We start from the raw sequence: 24,920 nt of genomic DNA on the forward strand, positions 1-24,920 counted from the left end.
CCACAAGTCACCCCATCTTGGATTACCCTAGGTCTCTAGTTTTCAAAAATGCACAGGTTTGGTAGGTTTCCCTAGGTGCCGGCTGAGCTAGAGGCCAAAATCTACAGGTAGGCACTTTGCAAAAAACACCTCTGTTTTCTTTCAAAAAATTGGATGTGTCCACGTTGCGCTTTGGGGCATTTCCTGTCGCGGGCGCTAGGCCTACCCACACAAGTGAGGTATAATTTTTATCGGGAGACTTGGGGGAACGCTGGGTGAAAGGAAATTTGTGGCTCCTCTCAGATTCCAGAACTTTCTGCAACAGAAATGTGAGGAACATGTGTTTTTTTAGCAAAATTTCGAGGTTTGCAAAGGATTCTGGGTAACAGAACCTGGTCAGAGCCCCACAAGTCACCCCATCGTGGATTCCCCTAGGTCTCTAGTTTTAAAAAATGCACAGGTTTGGTAGGTTTCCCTAAGTACCGGCTGAGCTAGAGGCCAAAATCTACAGGTAGGCAGTTTGCAAAAAACACCTGTTTTCTTTCAAAAAATTGGATGTGTCCACGTTGCGCTTTGGGGCATTTCCTGTCGCGGGCGCTAGGCCTACCCACACAAGTGAGGTATCATTTTTATCGGGAGACTTGGGGGAACGCTGGGCGGAAGGATATTTGTGGCTCCTCTCAGATTCCAAAAATTTCTGCCACAGAAATGTGAGGAACATGTGTTTTTTTAGCCAAATGTTGAGGTTTGCAAAGGATTTTGGGTAACAGAACCTGGTCAGAGCCCCACAAGTCACCCCATCTTGGATTCCCCTAGGTCTCTAGTTTTCAAAAATGCACAGGTTTGGTAGGTTTCCCTAGGTGCCGGCTGAGCTAGAGGCCAAAATCTACAGGTAGGCACTTTGCAAAAAACACCTCTGTTTTCTTTCAAAAAATTGGATGCGTCCACGTTGCGCTTTGGGGCATTTCCTGTCGCGGGCGCTAGGCCTACCCACACAAGTGAGGTATCATTTTTATCAGGAGACTTGGGGGAACGCTGCGTGGAAGGAAATTTGTGGCTCCTCTCAGATTCCAGAACTTTCTGCACACAAAAATGTGAGGAACATGTGTTTTATTAGCCAAATTTTGAGGTTTGCAAAGGATTCTGGGTAACAGAACCTGGTCAGAGCCCCACAAGTCACCCCATCTTGGATTCCCCTAGGTCTCTAGTTTTCAAAAATGCACAGGTTTGGTAGGTTTCCCTAGGTGCCGGCTGAGCTAGAGGCCAAAATCTACAGGTAGGCACTTTGCAAAAAACACCTCTGTTTTCTTTAAAAAAATTGAATGTGTCCACGTTGCGCTTTGGGGCATTTTCTGTCGCAGGCGCTAGGCCTACCCACGCAAGTGAGGTATCATTTTTATCGGGAGACTTGGGGGAACGCTGGTGGAAGGAAATTTGTGGCTCCTCTCAGATTCCAGAACTTTCTGCCACAGAAATGTGAGGAACATGTTTTTTTTTTAGCCAATTTTGAGGTTTGCAAAGGATTCTGGGTAACAGAACCTGGTCAGAGCCCCACAAGTTACCCCATCTTGGATTCCCCTAGGTCTCTAGTTTTCAAAAATGCACAGGTTTGGTAGGTTTCCCTAGGTGCCGGCTGAGCTAGAGGCCAAAATCTACAGGTAGGCACTTTGCAAAAAACACCTCTGTTTTCTTTCAAAAAATTGGATGTGTCCACGTTGCGCTTTGGGGCATTTCCTGTCGCGGGCGCTAGGCCTACCCACACAAGTGAGGTATAATTTTTATTGGGAGACTTGGGGGAAAGCTGGTGGAAGGAAATTTGTGGCTCCTCTCAGATTCCAGAACTTTCTGCCACAGAAATGTGAGGAACATGTGTTTTTTTTAGCCAAATTTTGAGGGTTGCAAAGGATTCTGGGTAACAGAACCTGGTCAGAGCCCCACAAGTCACCCCATCTTGGATTCCCCTAGGTCTCTAGTTTTCAAAAATGCACAGGTTTGGTAGGTTTCCCTAGGTGCCGGCTGAGCTAGAGGCCAAAATCTACAGGTAGGCACTTTGCAAAAAACACCTCTGTTTTCTTTCAAAAAATTGGATGTGTCCACGTTGCGCTTTGGGGCATTTCCTGTCGCGGGCGCTAGGCCTACCCACACAAGTGAGGTATCATTTTTATCGGGAGACTTGGGGGAACGCTGCGTGGAAGGAAATTTGTGGCTCCTCTCAGATTCCAGAACTTTCTGCCACAAAAATGTGAGGAACATGTGTTTTTTTTAGCCAAATTTTGAGGTTTGCAAAGGATTTGGGGTAACAGAACCTGGTCAGAGCCCCACAAGTCACCCCATCTTGGATTCCCCTAGGTCTCTAGTTTTCAAAAATGCACAGGTTTGGTAGGTTTCCCTAGGTGCCGGCTGAGCTAGGGGCCAAAATCTACAGGTAGGCACTTTGCAAAAAACACCTCTGTTTTCTTTCAAAAAATTGGATGTGTCCACGTTGTGCTTTGGGGCATTTTCTGTCGCAGGCGCTAGGCCTACCCACACAAGTGAGGTATCATTTTTATCGGGAGACTTGGGGGAACGCTGGGTGAAAGGAAATTTGTGGCTCCTCTCAGATTCCAGAACTTTCTGCCACAGAAATGTGAGGAACATGTTTTTTTTTTAGTCAATTTTGAGGTTTGCAAAGGATTCTGGGTAACAGAACCTGGTCAGAGCCCCACAAGTTACCCCATCTTGGATTCCCCTACGTCTTTAGTTTTCAAAAATGCACAGGTTTGGTAGGTTTCCCTAGGTGCCGGCTGAGCTAGAGGCCAAAATCTACAGGTAGGCACTTTGCAAAAAACACCTCTGTTTTCTTTAAAAAAATTGGATGTGTCCACGTTGCGCTTTGGGGCATTTCCTGTCGCGGGCGCTAGGCCTACCCACACAAGTGAGGTATAATTTTTATTGGGAGACTTGGGGGAAAGCTGGGTGGAAGGAAATTTGTGGCTCCTCTCAGATTCCAGAACTTTCTGCCACAGAAATGTGAGGAACATGTGTTTTTTTTAGCCAAATTTTGAGGGTTGCAAAGGATTCTGGGTAACAGAACCTGGTCAGAGCCCCACAAGTCACCCCATCTTGGATTCCCCTAGGTCTCTAGTTTTCAAAAATGCACAGGTTTGGTAGGTTTCCCTAGGTGCCGGCTGAGCTAGAGGCCAAAACCTACAGGTAGGCACTTTGCAAAAACCACCTCTGTTTTCTTTCAAAAAATTGGATGTGTCCACGTTGAGCTTTGGGGCATATCCTGTCGCGGGCGCTAGGCCTAGCCACACAAGTGAGGTATAATTTTTATCGGGAGACTTGGGGGAACTCTGGGTGAAAGAAAATTTGTGGCTCCTCTCAGATTCCAGAACTTTCTGCAACAGAAATGTGAGGAACATGTGTTTTTTTAGCAAAATTTCGAGGTTTGCAAAGGATTCTGGGTAACAGAACCTGGTCAGAGCCCCACAAGTCACCCCATCGTGGATTCCCCTAGGTCTCTAGTTTTCAAAAATGCACAGGTTTGGTAGGTTTCCCTAAGTACCGGCTGAGCTAGAGGCCAAAATCTACAGGTAGGCACTTTGCAAAAAACACCTCTGTTTTCTTTCAAAAAATTGGATGTGTCCACGTTGCGCTTTGGGGCATTTCCTTTCGCGGGCGCTAGGCCTACCCACACAAGTTTGGTATCATTTTTATCGGGAGACTTGGGGGAAAGCTGGGTGGAAAGAAATTTGTGGCTCCTCTCAGATTCCAGATCTTTCTGCCACAGAAATGTGAGGATCATGTGTTTTTTTTTTGCCAAATTTTGAGGTTTGCAACGGATTCTGGGTAACAGAACCTGGTCAGAGCCCCACAAGTCACCCCATCTTGGATTCCCCTAGGTCTCTAGTTTTCAAAAATGCACAGGTTTGGTAGGTTTCCCTAGGTGCCGGCTGAGCTAGAGGCCAAAATCTACAGGTAGGCACTTTGCAAAAAACACCTCTGTTTTCTTTCAAAAAATTGGATGTGTCCACGTTGCGCTTTGGGGCATTTCCTGTCGCGGGCGCTAGGCCTACCCACACAAGTGAGGTATCATTTTTATCGGGAGACTTGGGGCAACGCTGCGTGGAAGGAAATTTGTGGCTCCTCTCAGATTCCAGAACTTTCTGCAACAGAAATGTGAGGAACATGTGTTTTTTTAGCCAAATTTCGAGGTTTGCAAAGGATTCTGGGTAACAGAACCTGGTCAGAGCCCCACAAGTCACCCAATCGTGGATTAACCTAGGTCTCTAGTTTTCAAAAGTGCACAGGTTTGCTAGGTTTCCCTAAGTGCCGGCTGAGCTAGAGGCCAAAATCTACAGGTAGGCACTTTGCAAAAAACACCTCTGTTTTCTTTCAAAAAATTGGATGTGTCCACGTTGCGCTTTGGGGCATTTCCTGTCGCGGGCGCTAGGCCTACCCACCCAAGTGAGGTATCATTTTTATCGGGAGACTTGGGGGAACGCTGGGTGGAAGGATATTTGTGGCTCCTCTCAGATTCCAAAACTTTCTGCCACAGAAATGTGAGGAACATGTGTTTTTTTAGCCACATTTTGAGGTTTGCAAAGTATTCTGGGTAACAGAACCTGGTCAGAGCCCCACAAGTCACCCCATCTTGGATTCCCCTAGGTCTCTAGTTTTCAAAAATGCACAGGTTTGGTAGGTTTCCCTAGGTGCCGGCTGAGCTAGAGGCCAAAATCTACAGGTAGGCACTTTGCAAAAAACACCTCTGTTTTCTTTCAAAAAATTGGATGTGTCCACGTTGCGCTTTGGGGCATTTCCTGTCGCGGGCGCTAGGCCTACCCACACAAGTGAGGTATCATTTTTATTGGGAGACTTGGGGGAACGCTGGGTGAAAGGAAATTTGTGGCTCCTCTCAGATTCCAGAACTTTCTGCAACAGAAATGTGAGGAACATGTGTTTTTTTAGCAAAATTTCGAGGTTTGCAAAGGATTCTGGGTAACAGAACCTGGTCAGAGCCCCACAAGTCACCCGATCGTGGATTCCCCTAGGTCTCTAGTTTTCAAAAATGCACAGGTTTGGTACGTTTCCCTAAGTACCGGCTGAGCTAGAGGCCAAAATCTACAGGTAGGCAGTTTGCAAAAAACACCTGTTTTCTTTCAAAAAATTGGATGTGTCCACGTTGCGCTTTGGGGCATTTCCTGTCGCGGGCGCTATGCCTACCCACACAAGTGAGGTATCATTTTTATCGGGAGACTTGGGGGAACGCTGCGTGGAAGGAAATTTGTGGCTCCTCTCAGATTCCAGAACTTTCTGCCACAAAAATGTGAGGAACATGTGTTTTTTTAGCCAAATTTTGAGGTTTGCAAAGGATTTGGGGTAACAGAACCTGGTCAGAGCCCCACAAGTCACCCCATCTTGGATTCCCCTAGGTCTCTAGTTTTCAAAAATGCACAGGTTTGGTAGGTTTCCCTAGGTGCCGGCTGAGCTAGAGGCCAAAATCTACAGGTAGGCACTTTGCAAAAAACACCTCTGTTTTCTTTCAAAAAATTGGATGTGTCCACGTTGCGCTTTGGGGCATTTCCTGTCGCGGGCGCTAGGCCTACCCACACAAGTGAGGTATCATTTTTATCGGGAGACTTGAGGGAACGCTGCGTGGAAGGAAATTTGTGGCTCCTCTCAGATTCCAGAACTTTCTGCCACAAAAATGTGAGGAACATGTGTTTTTTTAGCCAAATTTTGAGGTTTGCAAAGGATTTGGGGTAACAGAACCTGGTCAGAGCCCCACAAGTCACCCCATCTTGGATTCCCCTAGGTCTCTAGTTTTCAAAAATGCACAGGTTTGGTAGGTTTCCCTAGGTGCCGGCTGAGCTAGAGGCCAAAATCTACAGGTAGGCAGTTTGCAAAAAACACCTGTTTTCTTTCAAAAAATTGGATGTGTCCACGTTGCGCTTTGGGGCATTTCCTGTCGCGGGCGCTAGGCCTACCCACACAAGTGAGGTATCATTTTTATCGGGAGACTAGGGGGAACGCTGCGTGGAAGGAAATTTGTGGCTCCTCTCAGATTCCAGAACTTTCTGCCACAAAAATGTGAGGAACATGTGTTTTTTTAGCCAAATTTTGAGGTTTGCAAAGGATTTGGGGTAACAGAACCTGGTCAGAGCCCCACAAGTCACCCCATCTTGGATTCCCCTAGGTCTCTAGTTTTCAAAAATGCACAGGTTTGGTAGGTTTCCCTAGGTGCCGGCTGAGCTAGAGGCCAAAATCTACAGGTAGGCACTTTGCAAAAAACACCTCTGTTTTCTTTCAAAAAATTGGATGTGTCCACGTTGCACTTTGGGGCAATTCCTGTCGCGGGCGCTAGGCCTACCCACACAAGCGAGGTATCATTTTTATCGGGAGACTTGGGGGAACGCTGGGTGAAAGGAAATTTGTGGCTCCTCTCAGATTCCAGAACTTTCTGCAACAGAAATGTGAGGAACATGTGTTTTTTTAGCCAAATTTCGAGGTTTGCAAAGGATTCTGGGTAACAGAACCTGGTCAGAGCCCCACAAGTCACCCCATCGTGGATTCCCCTAGGTCTCTAGTTTTCAAAAATGCACAGGTTTGGTAGGTTTCCCTAAGTACCGGCTGAGCTAGAGGCCAAAATCTACAGGTAGGCAGTTTGCAAAAAACACCTGTTTTCTTTAAAAAAATTGGATGTGTCCACGTTGCGCTTTGGGGCATTTCCTGTCGCGGGCGCTAGGCCTACCCACACAAGTGAGGTATCATTTTTATCGGGAGACTTGGGGGAACGCTGGGTGAAAGGAAATTTGTGGCTCATGTTTTTTGCAAAGTGCCTACCTGTAGATTTTGGCCTCTAGCTCAGCCGGCACCTAGGGAAACCTACCAAACCTGTGCATTTTTGAAAACTAGAGACCTAGGGGAATCCAAGATGGGGTGACTTGTGGGGCTCTGACCAGGTTCTGTTACCCAGAATCCTTTGCAAACCTCAAAATTTGGCTAATAAAACACATGTTCCTCACATTTTTGTGTGCAGAAAGTTCTGGAATCTGAGAGGAGCCACAAATTTCCTTCCACGCAGCGTTCCCCCAAGTCTCCTGATAAAAATGATACCTCACTTGTGTGGGTAGGCCTAGCGCCCGCGACAGGAAATGCCCCAAAGCGCAACGTGGACGCATCCAATTTTTTGAAAGAAAACAGAGGTGTTTTTTGCAAAGTGCCTACCTGTAGATTTTGGCCTCTAGCTCAGCCGGCACCTAGGGAAACCTACCAAACCTGTGCATTTTTGAAAACTAGAGACCTAGGGGAATCCAAGATGGGGTGACTTGTGGGGCTCTGACCAGGTTCTGTTACCCAAAATCCTTTGCAAACCTCAACATTTGGCTAAAAAAACACATGTTCCTCACATTTCTGTGGCAGAAATTTTTGGAATCTGAGAGGAGCCACAAATATCCTTCCGCCCAGCGTTCCCCCAAGTCTCCCGATAAAAATGATACCTCACTTGTGTGGGTAGGCCTAGCGCCCGCGACAGGAAATGCCCCAAAGCGCAACGTGGACACATCCAATTTTTTGAAAGAAAACAGGTGTTTTTTGCAAACTGCCTACCTGTAGATTTTGGCCTCTAGCTCAGCCGGTACTTAGGGAAACCTACCAAACCTGTGCATTTTTGAAAACTAGAGACCTAGGGGAATCCACGATGGGGTGACTTGTGGGGCTCTGACCAGGTTCTGTTACCCAGAATCCTTTGCAAACCTCGAAATTTTGCTAAAAAACACATGTTCCTCACATTTCTGTTGCAGAAAGTTCTGGAATCTGAGAGGAGCCACAAATTTTCTTTCACCCAGCGTTCCCCCAAGTCTCCCGATAAAAATTATACCTCACTTGTGTGGCTAGGCCTAGCGCCCGCGACAGGATATGCCCCAAAGCTCAACGTGGACACATCCAATTTTTTGAAAGAAAACAGAGGTGGTTTTTGCAAAGTGCCTACCTGTAGATTTTGGCCTCTAGCTCAGCCGGCACCTAGGGAAACCTACCAAACCTGTGCATTTTTGAAAACTAGAGACCTAGGGGAATCCAAGATGGGGTGACTTGTGGGGCTCTGACCAGGTTCTGTTACCCAGAATCCTTTGCAACCCTCAAAATTTGGCTAAAAAAAACACATGTTCCTCACATTTCTGTGGCAGAAAGTTCTGGAATCTGAGAGGAGCCACAAATTTCCTTCCACCCAGCTTTCCCCCAAGTCTCCCAATAAAAATTATACCTCACTTGTGTGGGTAGGCCTAGCGCCCGCGACAGGAAATGCCCCAAAGCGCAACGTGGACACATCCAATTTTTTGAAAGAAAACAGAGGTGTTTTTTGCAAAGTGCCTACCTGTAGATTTTGGCCTCTAGCTCAGCCGGCACCTAGGGAAACCTACCAAACCTGTGCATTTTTGAAAACTAGAGACCTAGGGGAATCCAAGATGGGGTAACTTGTGGGGCTCTGACCAGGTTCTGTTACCCAGAATCCTTTGCAAACCTCAAAATTGACTAAAAAAAAAACATGTTCCTCACATTTCTGTGGCAGAAAGTTCTGGAATCTGAGAGGAGCCACAAATTTCCTTCCACGCAGCGTTCCCCCAAGTCTCCTGATAAAAATGATACCTCACTTGTGTGGGTAGGCCTAGCGCCCGCGACAGGAAATGCCCCAAAGCGTAACGTGGACGCATCCAATTTTTTTAAAGAAAACAGAGGTGTTTTTTGCAAAGTGCCTACCTGTAGATTTTGGCCTCTAGCTCAGCCGGCACCTAGGGAAACCTACCAAACCTGTGCATTTTTGAAAACTAGAGACCTAGGGGAATCCAACATGGGGTGACTTGTGGGGCTCTGACCAGGTTCTGTTACCCAAAATCCTTTGCAAACCTCAACATTTGGCTAAAAAAACACATGTTCCTCACATTTCTGTGGCAGAAATTTTTGGAATCTGAGAGGAGCCACAAATATCCTTAAGCCCAGCATTCCTGTCGCGGGCGCTAGGCCTACCCACACAAGTGAGGTATCATTTTTATCGGGAGACTTGGGGGAACGCTGGGTGAAAGGAAATTTGTGGCTCCTCTCAGATTTCAGAACTTTCTGCAACAGAAATGTGAGGAACATGTGTTGTTTTAGCAAAATTTCGAGGTTTGCAAAGGATTCTGGGTAACAGAACCTGGTCAGAGCCCCACAAGTCACCCCATCGTGGATTCCCCTAGGTCTCTAGTTTTAAAAAATGCACAGGTTTGGTAGGTTTCCCTAAGTACCGGCTGAGCTAGAGGCCAAAATCTACAGGTAGGCAGTTTGCAAAAAACACCTGTTTTCTTTCAAAAAATTGGATGTGTCCACGTTGCGCTTTGGGGCATTTCCTGTCGCGGGCGCTAGGCCTACCCACACAAGTGAGGTATCATTTTTATCGGGAGACTTGGGGGAACGCTGGGCGGAAGGATATTTGTGGCTCCTCTCAGATTCCAAAAATTTCTGCCACAGAAATGTGAGGAACATGTTTTTTTTTTAGCCAATTTTGAGGTTTGCAAAGGATTCTGGGTAACAGAACCTGGTCAGAGCCCCACAAGTTACCCCATCTTGGATTCCCCTAGGTCTCTAGTTTTCAAAAATGCACAGGTTTGGTAGGTTTCCCTAGGTGCCGGCTGAGCTAGAGGCCAAAATCTACAGGTAGGCACTTTGCAAAAAACACCTCTGTTTTCTTTCAAAAAATTGGATGTGTCCACGTTGCGCTTTGGGGCATTTCCTGTCGCGGGCGCTAGGCCTACCCACACAAGTGAGGTATAATTTTTATTGGGAGACTTGGGGGAAAGCTGGGTGGAAGGAAATTTGTGGCTCCTCTCAGATTCCAGAACTTTCTGCCACAGAAATGTGAGGAACATGTGTTTTTTTTAGCCAAATTTTGAGGGTTGCAAAGGATTCTGGGTAACAGAACCTGGTCAGAGCCCCACAAGTCACCCCATCTTGGATTCCCCTAGGTCTCTAGTTTTAAAAAATGCACAGGTTTGGTAGGTTTCCCTAGGTGCCGGCTGAGCTAGAGGCCAAAATCTACAGGTAGGCACTTTGCAAAAAACACCTCTGTTTTCTTTCAAAAAATTGGATGTGTCCACGTTGCGCTTTGGGGCATTTCCTGTCGCGGGCGCTAGGCCTACCCACACAAGTGAGGTATCATTTTTATCAAGAGACTTGGGGGAACGCTGGGTGAAAGGAAATTTGTGGCTCCTCTCAGATTCCAGAACTTTCTGCAACAGAAATGTGAGGAACATGTGTTTTTTTAGCAAAATTTCGAGGTTTGCAAAGGATTCTGGGTAACAGAACCTGGTCAGAGCCCCACAAGTCACCCCATCGTGGATTCCCCTAGGTCTCTAGTTTTAAAAAATGCACAGGTTTGGTAGGTTTCCCTAAGTACCGGCTGAGCTAGAGGCCAAAATCTACAGGTAGGCAGTTTGCAAAAAACACCTGTTTTCTTTCAAAAAATTGGATGCGTCCACGTTGCGCTTTGGGGCATTTCCTGTCGCGGGCGCTAGGCCTACCCACACAAGTGAGGTATCATTTTTATCGGGAGACTTGGGGGAACGCTGGGCGGAAGGATATTTGTGGCTCCTCTCAGATTCCAAAAATTTCTGCCACAGAAATGTGAGGAACATGTGTTTTTTTAGCCAAATGTTGAGGTTTGCAAAGGATTTTGGGTAACAGAACCTGGTCAGAGCCCCACAAGTCACCCCATCTTGGATTCCCCTAGGTCTCTAGTTTTCAAAAATGCACAGGTTTGGTAGGTTTCCCTAGGTGCCGGCTGAGCTAGAGGCCAAAATCTACAGGTAGGCACTTTGCAAAAAACACCTCTGTTTTCTTTAAAAAAATTGGATGTGTTCACGTTGCGCTTTGGGGCATTTCCTGTCGCGGGCGCTAGGCCTACCCACACAAGTGAGGTATAATTTTTATTGGGAGACTTGGGGGAAAGCTGGGTGGAAGGAAATTTGTGGCTCCTCTCAGATTCCAGAACTTTCTGCCACAGAAATGTGAGGAACATGTGTTTTTTTTAGCCAAATTTTGAGGGTTGCAAAGGATTCTGGGTAACAGAACCTGGTCAGAGCCCCACAAGTCACCCCATCTTGGATTCCCCTAGGTCTCTAGTTTTCAAAAATGCACAGGTTTGGTAGGTTTCCCTAGGTGCCGGCTGAGCTAGAGGCCAAAATCTACAGGTAGGCACTTTGCAAAAAACACCTCTGTTTTCTTTCAAAAAATTGGATGTGTCCACGTTGCGCTTTGGGGCATTTCCTGTCGCGGGCGCTAGGCCTACCCACACAAGTGAGGTATCATTTTTATCAAGAGACTTGGGGGAACGCTGGGTGAAAGGAAATTTGTGGCTCCTCTCAGATTCCAGAACTTTCTGCAACAGAAATGTGAGGAACATGTGTTTTTTTAGCAAAATTTCGAGGTTTGCAAAGGATTCTGGGTAACAGAACCTGGTCAGAGCCCCACAAGTCACCCCATCGTGGATTCCCCTAGGTCTCTAGTTTTCAAAAATGCACAGGTTTGGTAGGTTTCCCTAAGTACCGGCTGAGCTAGAGGCCAAAATCTACAGGTAGGCACTTTGCAAAAAACACCTCTGTTTTCTTTCAAAAAATTGGATGTGTCCACGTTGCGCTTTGGGGCATTTCCTGTCGCAGGCGCTAGGCCTACCCACACAAGTGAGGTATCATTTTTATCGGGAGACTTGGGGGAACGCTGGGTGAAAGGAAATTTGTGGCTCCTCTCAGATTCCAGAACTTTCTGCAACAGAAATGGAAGGAACATGTGTTTTTTTAGCAAAATTTCGAGGTTTGCAAAGGATTCTGGGTAACAGAACATGGTCAGAGCCCCACAAGTCACCCCATCGTGGATTCCCCTAGGTCTCTAGTTTTAAAAAATGCACAGGATTGGTAGGTTTCCCTAAGTACCGGCTGAGCTAGAGGCCAAAATCTACAGGTAGGCAGTTTGCAAAAAACACCTGTTTTCTTTCAAAAAATTGGATGTGTCCACGTTGCGCTTTGGGGCATTTCCTGTCGCGGGCGCTAGGCCTACCCACACAAGTGAGGTATCATTTTTATCGGGAGACTTGGGGGAACGCTGGGCGGAAGGATATTTGTGGCTCCTCTCAGATTCCAAAAATTTCTGCCACAGAAATGTGAGGAACATGTGTTTTTTTAGCCAAATGTTGAGGTTTGCAAAGGATTTTGGGTAACAGAACCTGGTCAGAGCCCCACAAGTCACCCCATCTTGGATTCCCCTAGGTCTCTAGTTTTCAAAAATGCACAGGTTTGGTAGGTTTCCCTAGGTGCCGGCTGAGCTAGAGGCCAAAATCTACAGGTAGGCACTTTGCAAAAAACACCTCTGTTTTCTTTCAAAAAATTGGATGCGTCCACGTTGCGCTTTGGGGCATTTCCTGTCGCGGGCGCTAGGCCTACCCACACAAGTGAGGTATCATTTTTATCAGGAGACTTGGGGGAACGCTGCGTGGAAGGAAATTTGTGGCTCCTCTCAGATTCCAGAACTTTCTCCACACAAAAATGTGAGGAACATGTGTTTTATTAGCCAAATTTTGAGGTTTGCAAAGGATTCTGGGTAACAGAACCTGGTCAGAGCCCCACAAGTCACCCCATCTTGGATTCCCCTAGGTCTCTAGTTTTCAAAAATGCACAGGTTTGGTAGGTTTCCCTAGGTGCCGGCTGAGCTAGAGGCCAAAATCTACAGGTAGGCACTTTGCAAAAAACACCTCTGTTTTCTTTAAAAAAATTGAATGTGTCCACGTTGCGCTTTGGGGCATTTTCTGTCGCAGGCGCTAGGCCTACCCACACAAGTGAGGTATCATTTTTATCGGGAGACTTGGGGGAACGCTGGTGGAAGGAAATTTGTGGCTCCTCTCAGATTCCAGAACTTTCTGCCACAGAAATGTGAGGAACATGTTTTTTTTTTAGCCAATTTTGAGGTTTGCAAAGGATTCTGGGTAACAGAACCTGGTCAGAGCCCCACAAGTTACCCCATCTTGGATTCCCCTAGGTCTCTAGTTTTCAAAAATGCACAGGTTTGGTAGGTTTCCCTAGGTGCCGGCTGAGCTAGAGGCCAAAATCTACAGGTAGGCACTTTGCAAAAAACACCTCTGTTTTCTTTCAAAAAATTGGATGTGTCCACGTTGCGCTTTGGGGCATTTCCTGTCGTGGGCGCTAGGCCTACCCACACAAGTGAGGTATAATTTTTATTGGGAGACTTGGGGGAAAGCTGGGTGGAAGGAAATTTGTGGCTCCTCTCAGATTCCAGAACTTTCTGCCACAGAAATGTGAGGAACATGTGTTTTTTTAGCAAAATTTCGAGGTTTGCAAAGGATTCTGGGTAACAGAACCTGGTCAGAGCCCCACAAGTCACCCCATCGTGGATTCCCCTAGGTCTCTAGTTTTCAAAAATGCACAGGTTTGGTAGGTTTCCCTAAGTACCGGCTGAGCTAGAGGCCAAAATCTACAGGTAGGCACTTTGCAAAAAACACCTCTGTTTTCTTTCAAAAAATTGGATGTGTCCACGTTGCGCTTTGGGGCATTTCCTGTCGCAGGCGCTAGGCCTACCCACACAAGTGAGGTATCATTTTTATCGGGAGACTTGGGGGAACGCTGGGTGAAAGGAAATTTGTGGCTCCTCTCAGATTCCAGAACTTTCTGCAACAGAAATGGGAGGAACATGTGTTTTTTTAGCAAAATTTCGAGGTTTGCAAAGGATTCTGGGTAACAGAACATGGTCAGAGCCCCACAAGTCACCCCATCGTGGATTCCCCTAGGTCTCTAGTTTTAAAAAATGCACAGGATTGGTAGGTTTCCCTAAGTACCGGCTGAGCTAGAGGCCAAAATCTACAGGTAGGCAGTTTGCAAAAAACACCTGTTTTCTTTCAAAAAATTGGATGTGTCCACGTTGCGCTTTGGGGCATTTCCTGTCGCGGGCGCTAGGCCTACCCACACAAGTGAGGTATCATTTTTATCGGGAGACTTGGGGGAACGCTGGGCGGAAGGATATTTGTGGCTCCTCTCAGATTCCAAAAATTTCTGCCACAGAAATGTGAGGAACATGTGTTTTTTTAGCCAAATGTTGAGGTTTGCAAAGGATTTTGGGTAACAGAACCTGGTCAGAGCCCCACAAGTCACCCCATCTTGGATTCCCCTAGGTCTCTAGTTTTCAAAAATGCACAGGTTTGGTAGGTTTCCCTAGGTGCCGGCTGAGCTAGAGGCCAAAATCTACAGGTAGGCACTTTGCAAAAAACACCTCTGTTTTCTTTCAAAAAATTGGATGCGTCCACGTTGCGCTTTGGGGCATTTCCTGTCGCGGGCGCTAGGCCTACCCACACAAGTGAGGTATCATTTTTATCAGGAGACTTGGGGGAACGCTGCGTGGAAGGAAATTTGTGGCTCCTCTCAGATTCCAGAACTTTCTCCACACAAAAATGTGAGGAACATGTGTTTTATTAGCCAAATTTTGAGGTTTGCAAAGGATTCTGGGTAACAGAACCTGGTCAGAGCCCCACAAGTCACCCCATCTTGGATTCCCCTAGGTCTCTAGTTTTCAAAAATGCACAGGTTTGGTAGGTTTCCCTAGGTGCCGGCTGAGCTAGAGGCCAAAATCTACAGGTAGGCACTTTGCAAAAAACACCTCTGTTTTCTTTAAAAAAATTGAATGTGTCCACGTTGCGCTTTGGGGCATTTTCTGTCGCAGGCGCTAGGCCTACCCACACAAGTGAGGTATCATTTTTATCGGGAGACTTGGGGGAACGCTGGTGGAAGGAAATTTGTGGCTCCTCTCAGATTCCAGAACTTTCTGCCACAGAAATGTGAGGAACATGTTTTTTTTTTAGCCAATTTTGAGGTTTGCAAAGGATTCTGGGTAACAGAACCTGGTCAGAGCCCCACAAGTTACCCCATCTTGGATTCCCCTAGGTCTCTAGTTTTCAAAAATGCACAGGTTTGGTAGGTTTCCCTAGGTGCCGGCTGAGCTAGAGGCCAAAATCTACAGGTAGGCACTTTGCAAAAAACACCTCTGTTTTCTTTCAAAAAATTGGATGTGTCCACGTTGCGCTTTGGGGCATTTCCTGTCGTGGGCGCTAGGCCTACCCACACAAGTGAGGTATAATTTTTATTGGGAGACTTGGGGGAAAGCTGGGTGGAAGGAAATTTGTGGCTCCTCTCAGATTCCAGAACTTTCTGCCACAGAAATGTGAGGAACATGTGTTTTTTTAGCAAAATTTCGAGGTTTGCAAAGGATTCTGGGTAACAGAACCTGGTCAGAGCCCCACAAGTCACCCCATCGTGGATTCCCCTAGGTCTCTAGTTTTCAAAAATGCACAGGTTTGGTAGGTTTCCCTAAGTACCGGCTGAGCTAGAGGCCAAAATCTACAGGTAGGCACTTTGCAAAAAACACCTCTGTTTTCTTTCAAAAAATTGGATGTGTCCACGTTGCGCTTTGGGGCATTTCCTGTCGCAGGCGCTAGGCCTACCCACACAAGTGAGGTATCATTTTTATCGGGAGACTTGGGGGAACGCTGGGTGAAAGGAAATTTGTGGCTCCTCTCAGATTCCAGAACTTTCTGCAACAGAAATGGGAGGAACATGTGTTTTTTTAGCAAAATTTCGAGGTTTGCAAAGGATTCTGGGTAACAGAACATGGTCAGAGCCCCACAAGTCACCCCATCGTGGATTCCCCTAGGTCTCTAGTTTTAAAAAATGCACAGGATTGGTAGGTTTCCCTAAGTACCGGCTGAGCTAGAGGCCAAAATCTACAGGTAGGCAGTTTGCAAAAAACACCTGTTTTCTTTCAAAAAATTGGATGTGTCCACGTTGCGCTTTGGGGCATTTCCTGTCGCGGGCGCTAGGCCTACCCACACAAGTGAGGTATCATTTTTATCGGGAGACTTGGGGGAACGCTGGGCGGAAGGATATTTGTGGCTCCTCTCAGATTCCAAAAATTTCTGCCACAGAAATGTGAGGAACATGTGTTTTTTTAGCCAAATGTTGAGGTTTGCAAAGGATTTTGGGTAACAGAACCTGGTCAGAGCCCCACAAGTCACCCCATCTTGGATTCCCCTAGGTCTCTAGTTTTCAAAAATGCACAGGTTTGGTAGGTTTCCCTAGGTGCCGGCTGAGCTAGAGGCCAAAATCTACAGGTAGGCACTTTGCAAAAAACACCTCTGTTTTCTTTCAAAAAATTGGATGCGTCCACGTTGCGCTTTGGGGCATTTCCTGTCGCGGGCGCTAGGCCTACCCACACAAGTGAGGTATCATTTTTATCAGGAGACTTGGGGGAACGCTGCGTGGAAGGAAATTTGTGGCTCCTCTCAGATTCCAGAACTTTCTCCACACAAAAATGTGAGGAACATGTGTTTTATTAGCCAAATTTTGAGGTTTGCAAAGGATTCTGGGTAACAGAACCTGGTCAGAGCCCCACAAGTCACCCCATCTTGGATTCCCCTAGGTCTCTAGTTTTCAAAAATGCACAGGTTTGGTAGGTTTCCCTAGGTGCCGGCTGAGCTAGAGGCCAAAATCTACAGGTAGGCACTTTGCAAAAAACACCTCTGTTTTCTTTAAAAAAATTGAATGTGTCCACGTTGCGCTTTGGGGCATTTTCTGTCGCAGGCGCTAGGCCTACCCACACAAGTGAGGTATCATTTTTATCGGGAGACTTGGGGGAACGCTGGTGGAAGGAAATTTGTGGCTCCTCTCAGATTCCAGAACTTTCTGCCACAGAAATGTGAGGAACATGTTTTTTTTTTAGCCAATTTTGAGGTTTGCAAAGGATTCTGGGTAACAGAACCTGGTCAGAGCCCCACAAGTTACCCCATCTTGGATTCCCCTAGGTCTCTAGTTTTCAAAAATGCACAGGTTTGGTAGGTTTCCCTAGGTGCCGGCTGAGCTAGAGGCCAAAATCTACAGGTAGGCACTTTGCAAAAAACACCTCTGTTTTCTTTCAAAAAATTGGATGTGTCCACGTTGCGCTTTGGGGCATTTCCTGTCGCGGGCGCTAGGCCTACCCACACAAGTGAGGTATAATTTTTATTGGGAGACTTGGGGGAAAGCTGGGTGGAAGGAAATTTGTGGCTCCTCTCAGATTCTAGAACTTTCTGCCACAGAAATGTGAGGAACATGTGTTTTTTTTAGCCAAATTTTGAGGGTTGCAAAGGATTCTGGGTAACAGAACCTGGTCAGAGCCCCACAAGTCACCCCATCTTGGATTCCCCTAGGTCTCTAGTTTTCAAAAATGCACAGGTTTGGTAGGTTTCCCTAGGTGCCGGCTGAGCTAGAGGCCAAAATCTACAGGTAGGCACTTTGCAAAAAACACCTCTGTTTTCTTTCAAAAAATTGGATGTGTCCACGTTGCGCTTTGGGGCATTTCCTGTCGCGGGCGCTAGGCCTACCCACACAAGTGAGGTATCATTTTTATCAAGAGACTTGGGGGAACGCTTTGTGAAAGGAAATTTGTGGCTCCTCTCAGATTCCAGAACTTTCTGCAACAGAAATGTGAGGAACATGTGTTTTTTTAGCAAAATTTCGAGGTTTGCAAAGGATTCTGGGTAACAGAACCTGGTCAGAGCCCCACAAGTCACCCCATCGTGGATTCCCCTAGGTCTCTAGTTTTCAAAAATGCACAGGTTTGGTAGGTTTCCCTAAGTACCGGCTGAGCTAGAGGCCAAAATCTACAGGTAGGCAGTTTGCAAAAAACACCTGTTTTCTTTCAAAAAATTGGATGCGTCCACGTTGCGCTTTGGGGCATTTCCTGTCGCGGGCGCTAGGCCTACCCACACAAGTGAGGTATCATTTTTATCGGGAGACTTGGGGGAACGCTGGGCGGAAGGATATTTGTGGCTCCTCTCAGATTCCAAAAATTTCTGCCACAGAAATGTGAGGAACATGTGTTTTTTTAGCCAAATGTTGAGGTTTGCAAAGGATTTTGGGTAACAGAACCTGGTCAGAGCCCCACAAGTCACCCCATCTTGGATTCCCCTAGGTCTCTAGTTTTCAAAAATGCACAGGTTTGGTAGGTTTCCCTAGGTGCCGGCTGAGCTAGAGGCCAAAATCTACAGGTAGGCACTTTGCAAAAAACACCTCTGTTTTCTTTCAAAAAATTGGATGCGTCCACGTTGAGCTTTGGGGCATTTCCTGTCGCGGGCGCTAGGCCTACCCACACAAGTGAGGTATCATTTTTATCAGGACACTTGGGGGAACGCTGCGTGGAAGGAAATTTGTGGCTCCTCTCAGATTCCAGAACTTTCTGCACACAAAAATGTGAGGAACATGTGTTTTATTAGCCAAATTTTGAGGTTTGCAAAGGATTCTGGGTTACAGAACCTGGTCAGAGCCCCACAAGTCACCCCATCTTGGATTCCCCTAGGTCTCTAGTTTTCAAAAATGCACAGGTTTGGTAGGTTTCCCTAGGTGCCGGCTGAGCTAGAGGCCAAAATCTACAGGTAGGCACTTTGCAAAAAACACCTCTGTTTTCTTTCAAAAAATTGGATGTGTCCACGTTGCGCTTTGGGGCATTTCCTGTCGCGGGCGCTAGGCCTACCCACACAAGTGAGGTATAATTTTTATTGGGAGACTTGGGGGAAAGCTGGGTGGAAGGAAATTTGTGGCTCCTCTCAGATTCCAGAACTTTCTGCCACAGAAATGTGAGGAACATGTGTTTTTTTTAGCCAAATTTTGAGGGTTGCAAAGGATTCTGGGTAACAGAACCTGGTCAGAGCCCCACAAGTCACCCCATCTTGGATTCCCCTAGGTCTCTAGTTTTCAAAAATGCACAGGTTTGGTAGGTTTCCCTAGGTGCCGGCTGAGGTAGAGGCCAAAATCTACAGGTAGGCACTTTGCAAAAAACACCTCTGTTTTCTTTCAAAAAATTGGATGTGTCCACGTTGCGCTTTGGGGCATTTCCTGTCGCGGGCGCTAGGCCTACCCACACAAGTGAGGTATCATTTTTATCAAGAGACTTGGGGGAACGCTGGGTGAAAGGAAATTTGTGGCTCCTCTCAGATTCCAGAACTTTCTGCAACAGAAATGTGAGGAACATGTGTTTTTTTAGCAAAATTTCGAGGTTTGCAAAGGATTCTGGGTAACAGAACCTGGTCAGAGCCCCACAAGTCACCCCATCGTGGATTCCCCTAGGTCTCTAGTTTTAAAAAATGCACAGGTTTGGTAGGTTTCCCTAAGTACCGGCTGAGCTAGAGGCCAAAATCTACAGGTAGGCAGTTTGCAAAAAACACCTGTTTTCTTTAAAAAAATTGGATGCGTCCACGTTGCGCTTTGGGGCATTTCCTGTCGCGGGCGCTAGGCCTACCCACACAAGTGAGGTATCATTTTTATCGGGAGACTTGGGGGAACGCTGGGCGGAAGGATATTTGTGGCTCCTCTCAGATTCCAAAAATTTCTGCCACAGAAATGTGAGGAACATGTGTTTTTTTAGCCAAATGTTGAGGTTTGCAAAGGATTTTGGGTAACAGAACCTGGTCAGAGCCCCACAAGTCACCCCATCTTGGATTCCCCTAGGTCTCTAGTTTTCAAAAATGCACAGGTTTGGTAGGTTTCCCTAGGTGCCGGCTGAGCTAGAGGCCAAAATCTACAGGTAGGCACTTTGCAAAAAACACCTCTGTTTTCTTTCAAAAAATTGGATGCGTCCACGTTGCGCTTTGGGGCATTTCCTGTCGCGGGCGCTAGGCCTACCCACACAAGTGAGGTATCATTTTTATCAGGAGACTTGGGGGAACGCTGCGTGGAAGGAAATTTGTGGCTCCTCTCAGATTCCAGAACTTTCTGCACACAAAAATGTGAGGAACATGTGTTTTATTAGCCAAATTTTGAGGTTTGCAAAGGATTCTGGGTAACAGAACCTGGTCAGAGCCCCACAAGTCACCCCATCTTGGATTTCCCTAGGTCTCTAGTTTTCAAAAATGCACAGGTTTGGTAGGTTTCCCTAGGTGCCGGCTGAGCTAGAGGCCAAAATCTACAGGTAGGCACTTTGCAAAAAACACCTCTGTTTTCTTTCAAAAAATTGGATGTGTCCACGTTGCGCTTTGGGGCATTTTCTGTCGCAGGCGCTAGGCCTACCCACACAAGTGAGGTATCATTTTTATCGGGAGACTTGGGGGAACGCTGGTGGAAGGAAATTTGTGGCTCCTCTCAGATTCCAGAACTTTCTGCCACAGAAATGTGAGGAACATGTTTTTTTTTTAGCCAATTTTGAGGTTTGCAAAGGATTCTGGGTAACAGAACCTGGTCAGAGCCCCACAAGTTACCCCATCTTGGATTCCCCTAGGTCTCTAGTTTTTAAAAATGCACAGGTTTGGTAGCTTTCCCTAGGTGCCGGCTGAGCTAGACGCCAAAATCTACAGGTAGGCACTTTGCAAAAAACACCTCTGTTTTCTTTCAAAAAATTGGATGTGTCCACGTTGCGCTTTGGGGCATTTTCTGTCGCAGGCGCTAGGCCTACCCACACAAGTGAGGTATCATTTTTATCGGGAGACTTGGGGGAACGCTGGTGGAAGGAAATTTGTGGCTCCTCTCAGATTCCAGAACTTTCTGCCACAGAAATGTGAGGAACATGTTTTTTTTTTAGCCAATTTTGAGGTTTGCAAAGGATTCTGGGTAACAGAACCTGGTCAGAGCCCCACAAGTTACCCCATCTTGGATTCCCCTAGGTCTCTAGTTTTCAAAAATGCACAGGTTTGGTAGGTTTCCCTAGGTGCCGGCTGAGCTAGAGGCCAAAATCTACAGGTAGGCACTTTGCAAAAAACACCTCTGTTTTCTTTCAAAAAATTGGATGTGTCCACGTTGCGCTTTGGGGCATTTCCTGTCGCGGGCGCTAGGCCTACCCACACAAGTGAGGTATAATTTTTATTGGGAGACTTGGGGGAAAGCTGGGTGGAAGGAAATTTGTGGCTCCTCTCAGATTCCAGAACTTTCTGCCACAGAAATGTGAGGAACATGTGTTTTTTTTAGCCAAATTTTGAGGGTTGCAAAGGATTCTGGGTAACAGAACCTGGTCAGAGCCCCACAAGTCACCCCATCTTGGATTCCCCTAGGTCTCTAGTTTTCAAAAATGCACAGGTTTGGTAGGTTTCCCTAGGTGCCGGCTGAGCTAGAGGCCAAAATCTACAGGTAGGCACTTTGCAAAAAACACCTCTGTTTTCTTTCAAAAAATTGGATGTGTCCACGTTGCGCTTTGGGGCATTTCCTGTCGCGGGCGCTAGGCCTACCCACACAAGTGAGGTATCATTTTTATCAAGAGACTTGGGGGAACGCTGGGTGAAAGGAAATTTGTGGCTCCTCTCAGATTCCAGAACTTTCTGCAACAGAAATGTGAGGAACATGTGTTTTTTTAGCAAAATTTCGAGGTTTGCAAAGGATTCTGGGTAACAGAACCTGGTCAGAGCCCCACAAGTCACCCCATCGTGGATTCCCCTAGGTCTCTAGTTTTCAAAAATGCACAGGTTTGGTAGGTTTCCCTAGGTGCCGGCTGAGCTAGAGACCAAAATCTACAGGTAGGCACTTTGCAAAAAACACCTCTGTTTTCTTTCAAAAAATTGGATGCGTCCACGTTGCGCTTTGGGGCATTTCCTGTCGCGGGCGCTAGGCCTACCCACACAAGTGAGGTATCATTTTTATCAGGAGACTTGGGGGAACGCTGCGTGGAAGGAAATTTGTGGCTCCTCTCAGATTCCAGAACTTTCTGCACACAAAAATGTGAGGAACATGTGTTTTATTAGCCAAATTTTGAGGTTTGCAAAGGATTCTGGGTAACAGAACCTGGTCAGAGCCCCACAAGTCACCCCATCTTGGATTCCCCTAGGTCTCTAGTTTTCAAAAATGCACAGGTTTGGTAGGTTTCCCTAGGTGCCGGCTGAGCTAGAGGCCAAAATCTACAGGTAGGCACTTTGCAAAAAACACCTCTGTTTTCTTTCAAAAAATTGGATGTGTCCACGTTGCGCTTTGGGGCATTTTCTGTCGCAGGCGCTAGGCCTACCCACACAAGTGAGGTATCATTTTTATCGGGAGACTTGGGGGAACGCTGGTGGAAGGAAATTTGTGGCTCCTCTCAGATTCCAGAACTTTCTGCCACAGAAATGTGAGGAACATGTTTTTTTTTTAGCCAATTTTGAGGTTTGCAAAGGATTCTGGGTAACAGACCCTGGTCAGAGCCCCACAAGTTACCCCATCTTGGATTCCCCTAGGTCTCTAGTTTTCAAAAATGCACAGGTTTGGTAGGTTTCCCTAGGTGCCGGCTGAGCTAGAGGCCAAAATCTACAGGTAGGCACTTTGCAAAAAACACCTCTGTTTTCTTTCAAAAAATTGGATGTGTCCACGTTGCGCTTTGGGGCATTTTCTGTCGCAGGCGCTAGGCCTACCCACACAAGTGAGGTATCATTTTTATCGGGAGACTTGGGGGAACGCTGGTGGAAGGAAATTTGTGGCTCCTCTCAGATTCCAGAACTTTCTGCCACAGAAATGTGAGGAACATGTTTTTTTTTTAGCCAATTTTGAGGTTTGCAAAGGATTCTGGGTAACAGAACCTGGTCAGAGCCCCACAAGTTACCCCATCTTGGATTCCCCTAGGTCTCTAGTTTTCAAAAATGCACAGGTTTGGTAGGTTTCCCTAGGTGCCGGCTGAGCTAGAGGCCAAAATCTACAGGTAGGCACTTTGCAAAAAACACCTCTGTTTTCTTTCAAAAAATTGGATGTGTCCACGTTGCGCTTTGGGGCATTTCCTGTCGTGGGCGCTAGGCCTACCCACACAAGTGAGGTATAATTTTTATTGGGAGACTTGGGGGAAAGCTGGGTGGATGGAAATTTGTGGCTCCTCTCAGATTCCAGAACTTTCTGCCACAGAAATGTGAGGAACATGTGTTTTTTTTAGCCAAATTTTGAGGGTTGCAAAGGATTCTGGGTAACAGAACCTGGTCAGAGCCCCACAAGTCACCCCATCTTGGATTCCCCTAGGTCTCTAGTTTTCAAAAATGCACAGGTTTGGTAGGTTTCCCTAGGTGCCGGCTGAGCTAGAGGCCAAAATCTACAGGTAGGCACTTTGCAAAAAACACCTCTGTTTTCTTTCAAAAAATTGGATGTGTCCACGTTGCGCTTTGGGGCATATCCTGTCGCGGGCGCTAGGCCTAGCCACACAAGTGAGGTATAATTTTTATCGGGAGACTTGGGGGAACGCTGGGTGAAAGGAAATTTGTGGCTCCTCTCAGATTCCAGAACTTTCTGCAACAGAAATGTGAGGAACATGTTTTTTTTTTAGTCAATTTTGAGGTTTGCAAAGGATTCTGGGTAACAGAACCTGGTCAGAGCCCCACAAGTTACCCCATCTTGGATTCCCCTAGGTCTCTAGTTTTCAAAAATGCACAGGTTTGGTAGGTTTCCCTAGGTGCCGGCTGAGCTAGAGGCCAAAATCTACAGGTAGGCACTTTGCAAAAAACACCTCTGTTTTCTTTCAAAAAATTGGATGTGTCCACGTTGCGCTTTGGGGCATTTCCTGTCGCGGGCGCTAGGCCTACCCACACAAGTGAGGTATAATTTTTATTGGGAGACTTGGGGGAAAGCTGGGTGGAAGGAAATTTGTGGCTCCTCTCAGATTCCAGAACTTTCTGCCACAGAAATGTGAGGAACATGTGGTTTTTTTAGCCAAATTTTGAGGGTTGCAAAGGATTCTGGGTAACAGAACCTGGTCAGAGCCCCACAAGTCACCCCATCTTGGATTCCCCTAGGTCTCTAGTTTTCAAAAATGCACAGGTTTGGTAGGTTTCCCTAGGTGCCGGCTGAACTAGAGGCCAAAATCTACAGGTAGGCACTTTGCAAAAAACACCTCTGTTTTCTTTCAAAAAATTGGATGTGTCCACGTTGCGCTTTGGGGCATTTCCTGTCGCGGGCGCTAGGCCTACCCACACAAGTGAGGTATCATTTTTATTGGGAGACTTGGGGTAACGCTGGGTGAAAGGAAATTTGTGGCTCCTCTCAGATTCCAGAACTTTCTGCCACAGAAATGTGAGGAACATGTGTTTTTTTAGCCAAATTTCGAGGTTTGCAAAGGATTCTGGGTAACAGAACCGGGTCACAGCCCCACAAGTCACCCCATCTTGGATTCCCCTAGGTCTCTAGTTTTAAAAAATGCACAGGTTTGGTAGGTTTCCCTAAGTGCCGGCTGAGCTAGAGGCCAAAATCTACAGGTAGGCACTTTGATAAAACACCTCTGTTTTCTTTTAAAAAATTGGATGTGTCCACGTTGCGCTTTGGGGCATTTCCTGTCGCGGGCGCTAGGCCTACCCACACAAATGAGGTATCATTTTTATCGGGAGACTTGGCGGAACGCTGGGTGGGAGGAAATTTGTGGCTCCTCTCAGACTCCAGAACTTTCTGCCACAGAAATGTGAGGAACATGTGGTTTTTTTAGCCAAATTTTGAGGTTTGCAAAGGATTCTGGGTAACAGAACCTGGTCAGAGCCCCACAAGTCACCCCATCTTGGATTCCCCTAGGTCTCTAGTTCTAAAAAATGCACAGGTTTGGTAGGTTTCCCTAGGTGCCGGCTGAGCTAGAGGCCAAAATCTACAGGTAGGCACTTTGCAAAAAACACCTCTGTTTTCTTTCAAAAAATTGGATGTGTCCACGTTGCGCTTTGGGGCATTCTCTGTCGCTGGCGCTAGGCCTACCCACACAAGTGAGGTATCATTTTTATCGGGAGACTTGGGGGAACGCTGGTGGAAGGAAATTTGTGGCTCCTCTCAGATTCCAGAACTTTCTGCCACAGAAATGTGAGGAACATGTGTTTTTTTTAGCCAAATTTTGAGGTTTGCAAAGGATTCTGGGTAACAGAACCTGGTCAGAGCCCCACAAGTCACCCCATCTTGGATTCCCCTAGGTCTCTAGTTTTAAAAAATGCACAGGTTTGG

The sequence above is a fragment of the Pleurodeles waltl genome, chromosome 3_1 (assembly GCF_031143425.1).
Source record: "Pleurodeles waltl isolate 20211129_DDA chromosome 3_1, aPleWal1.hap1.20221129, whole genome shotgun sequence".
Classification (NCBI taxonomy): domain Eukaryota; kingdom Metazoa; phylum Chordata; class Amphibia; order Caudata; family Salamandridae; genus Pleurodeles; species Pleurodeles waltl.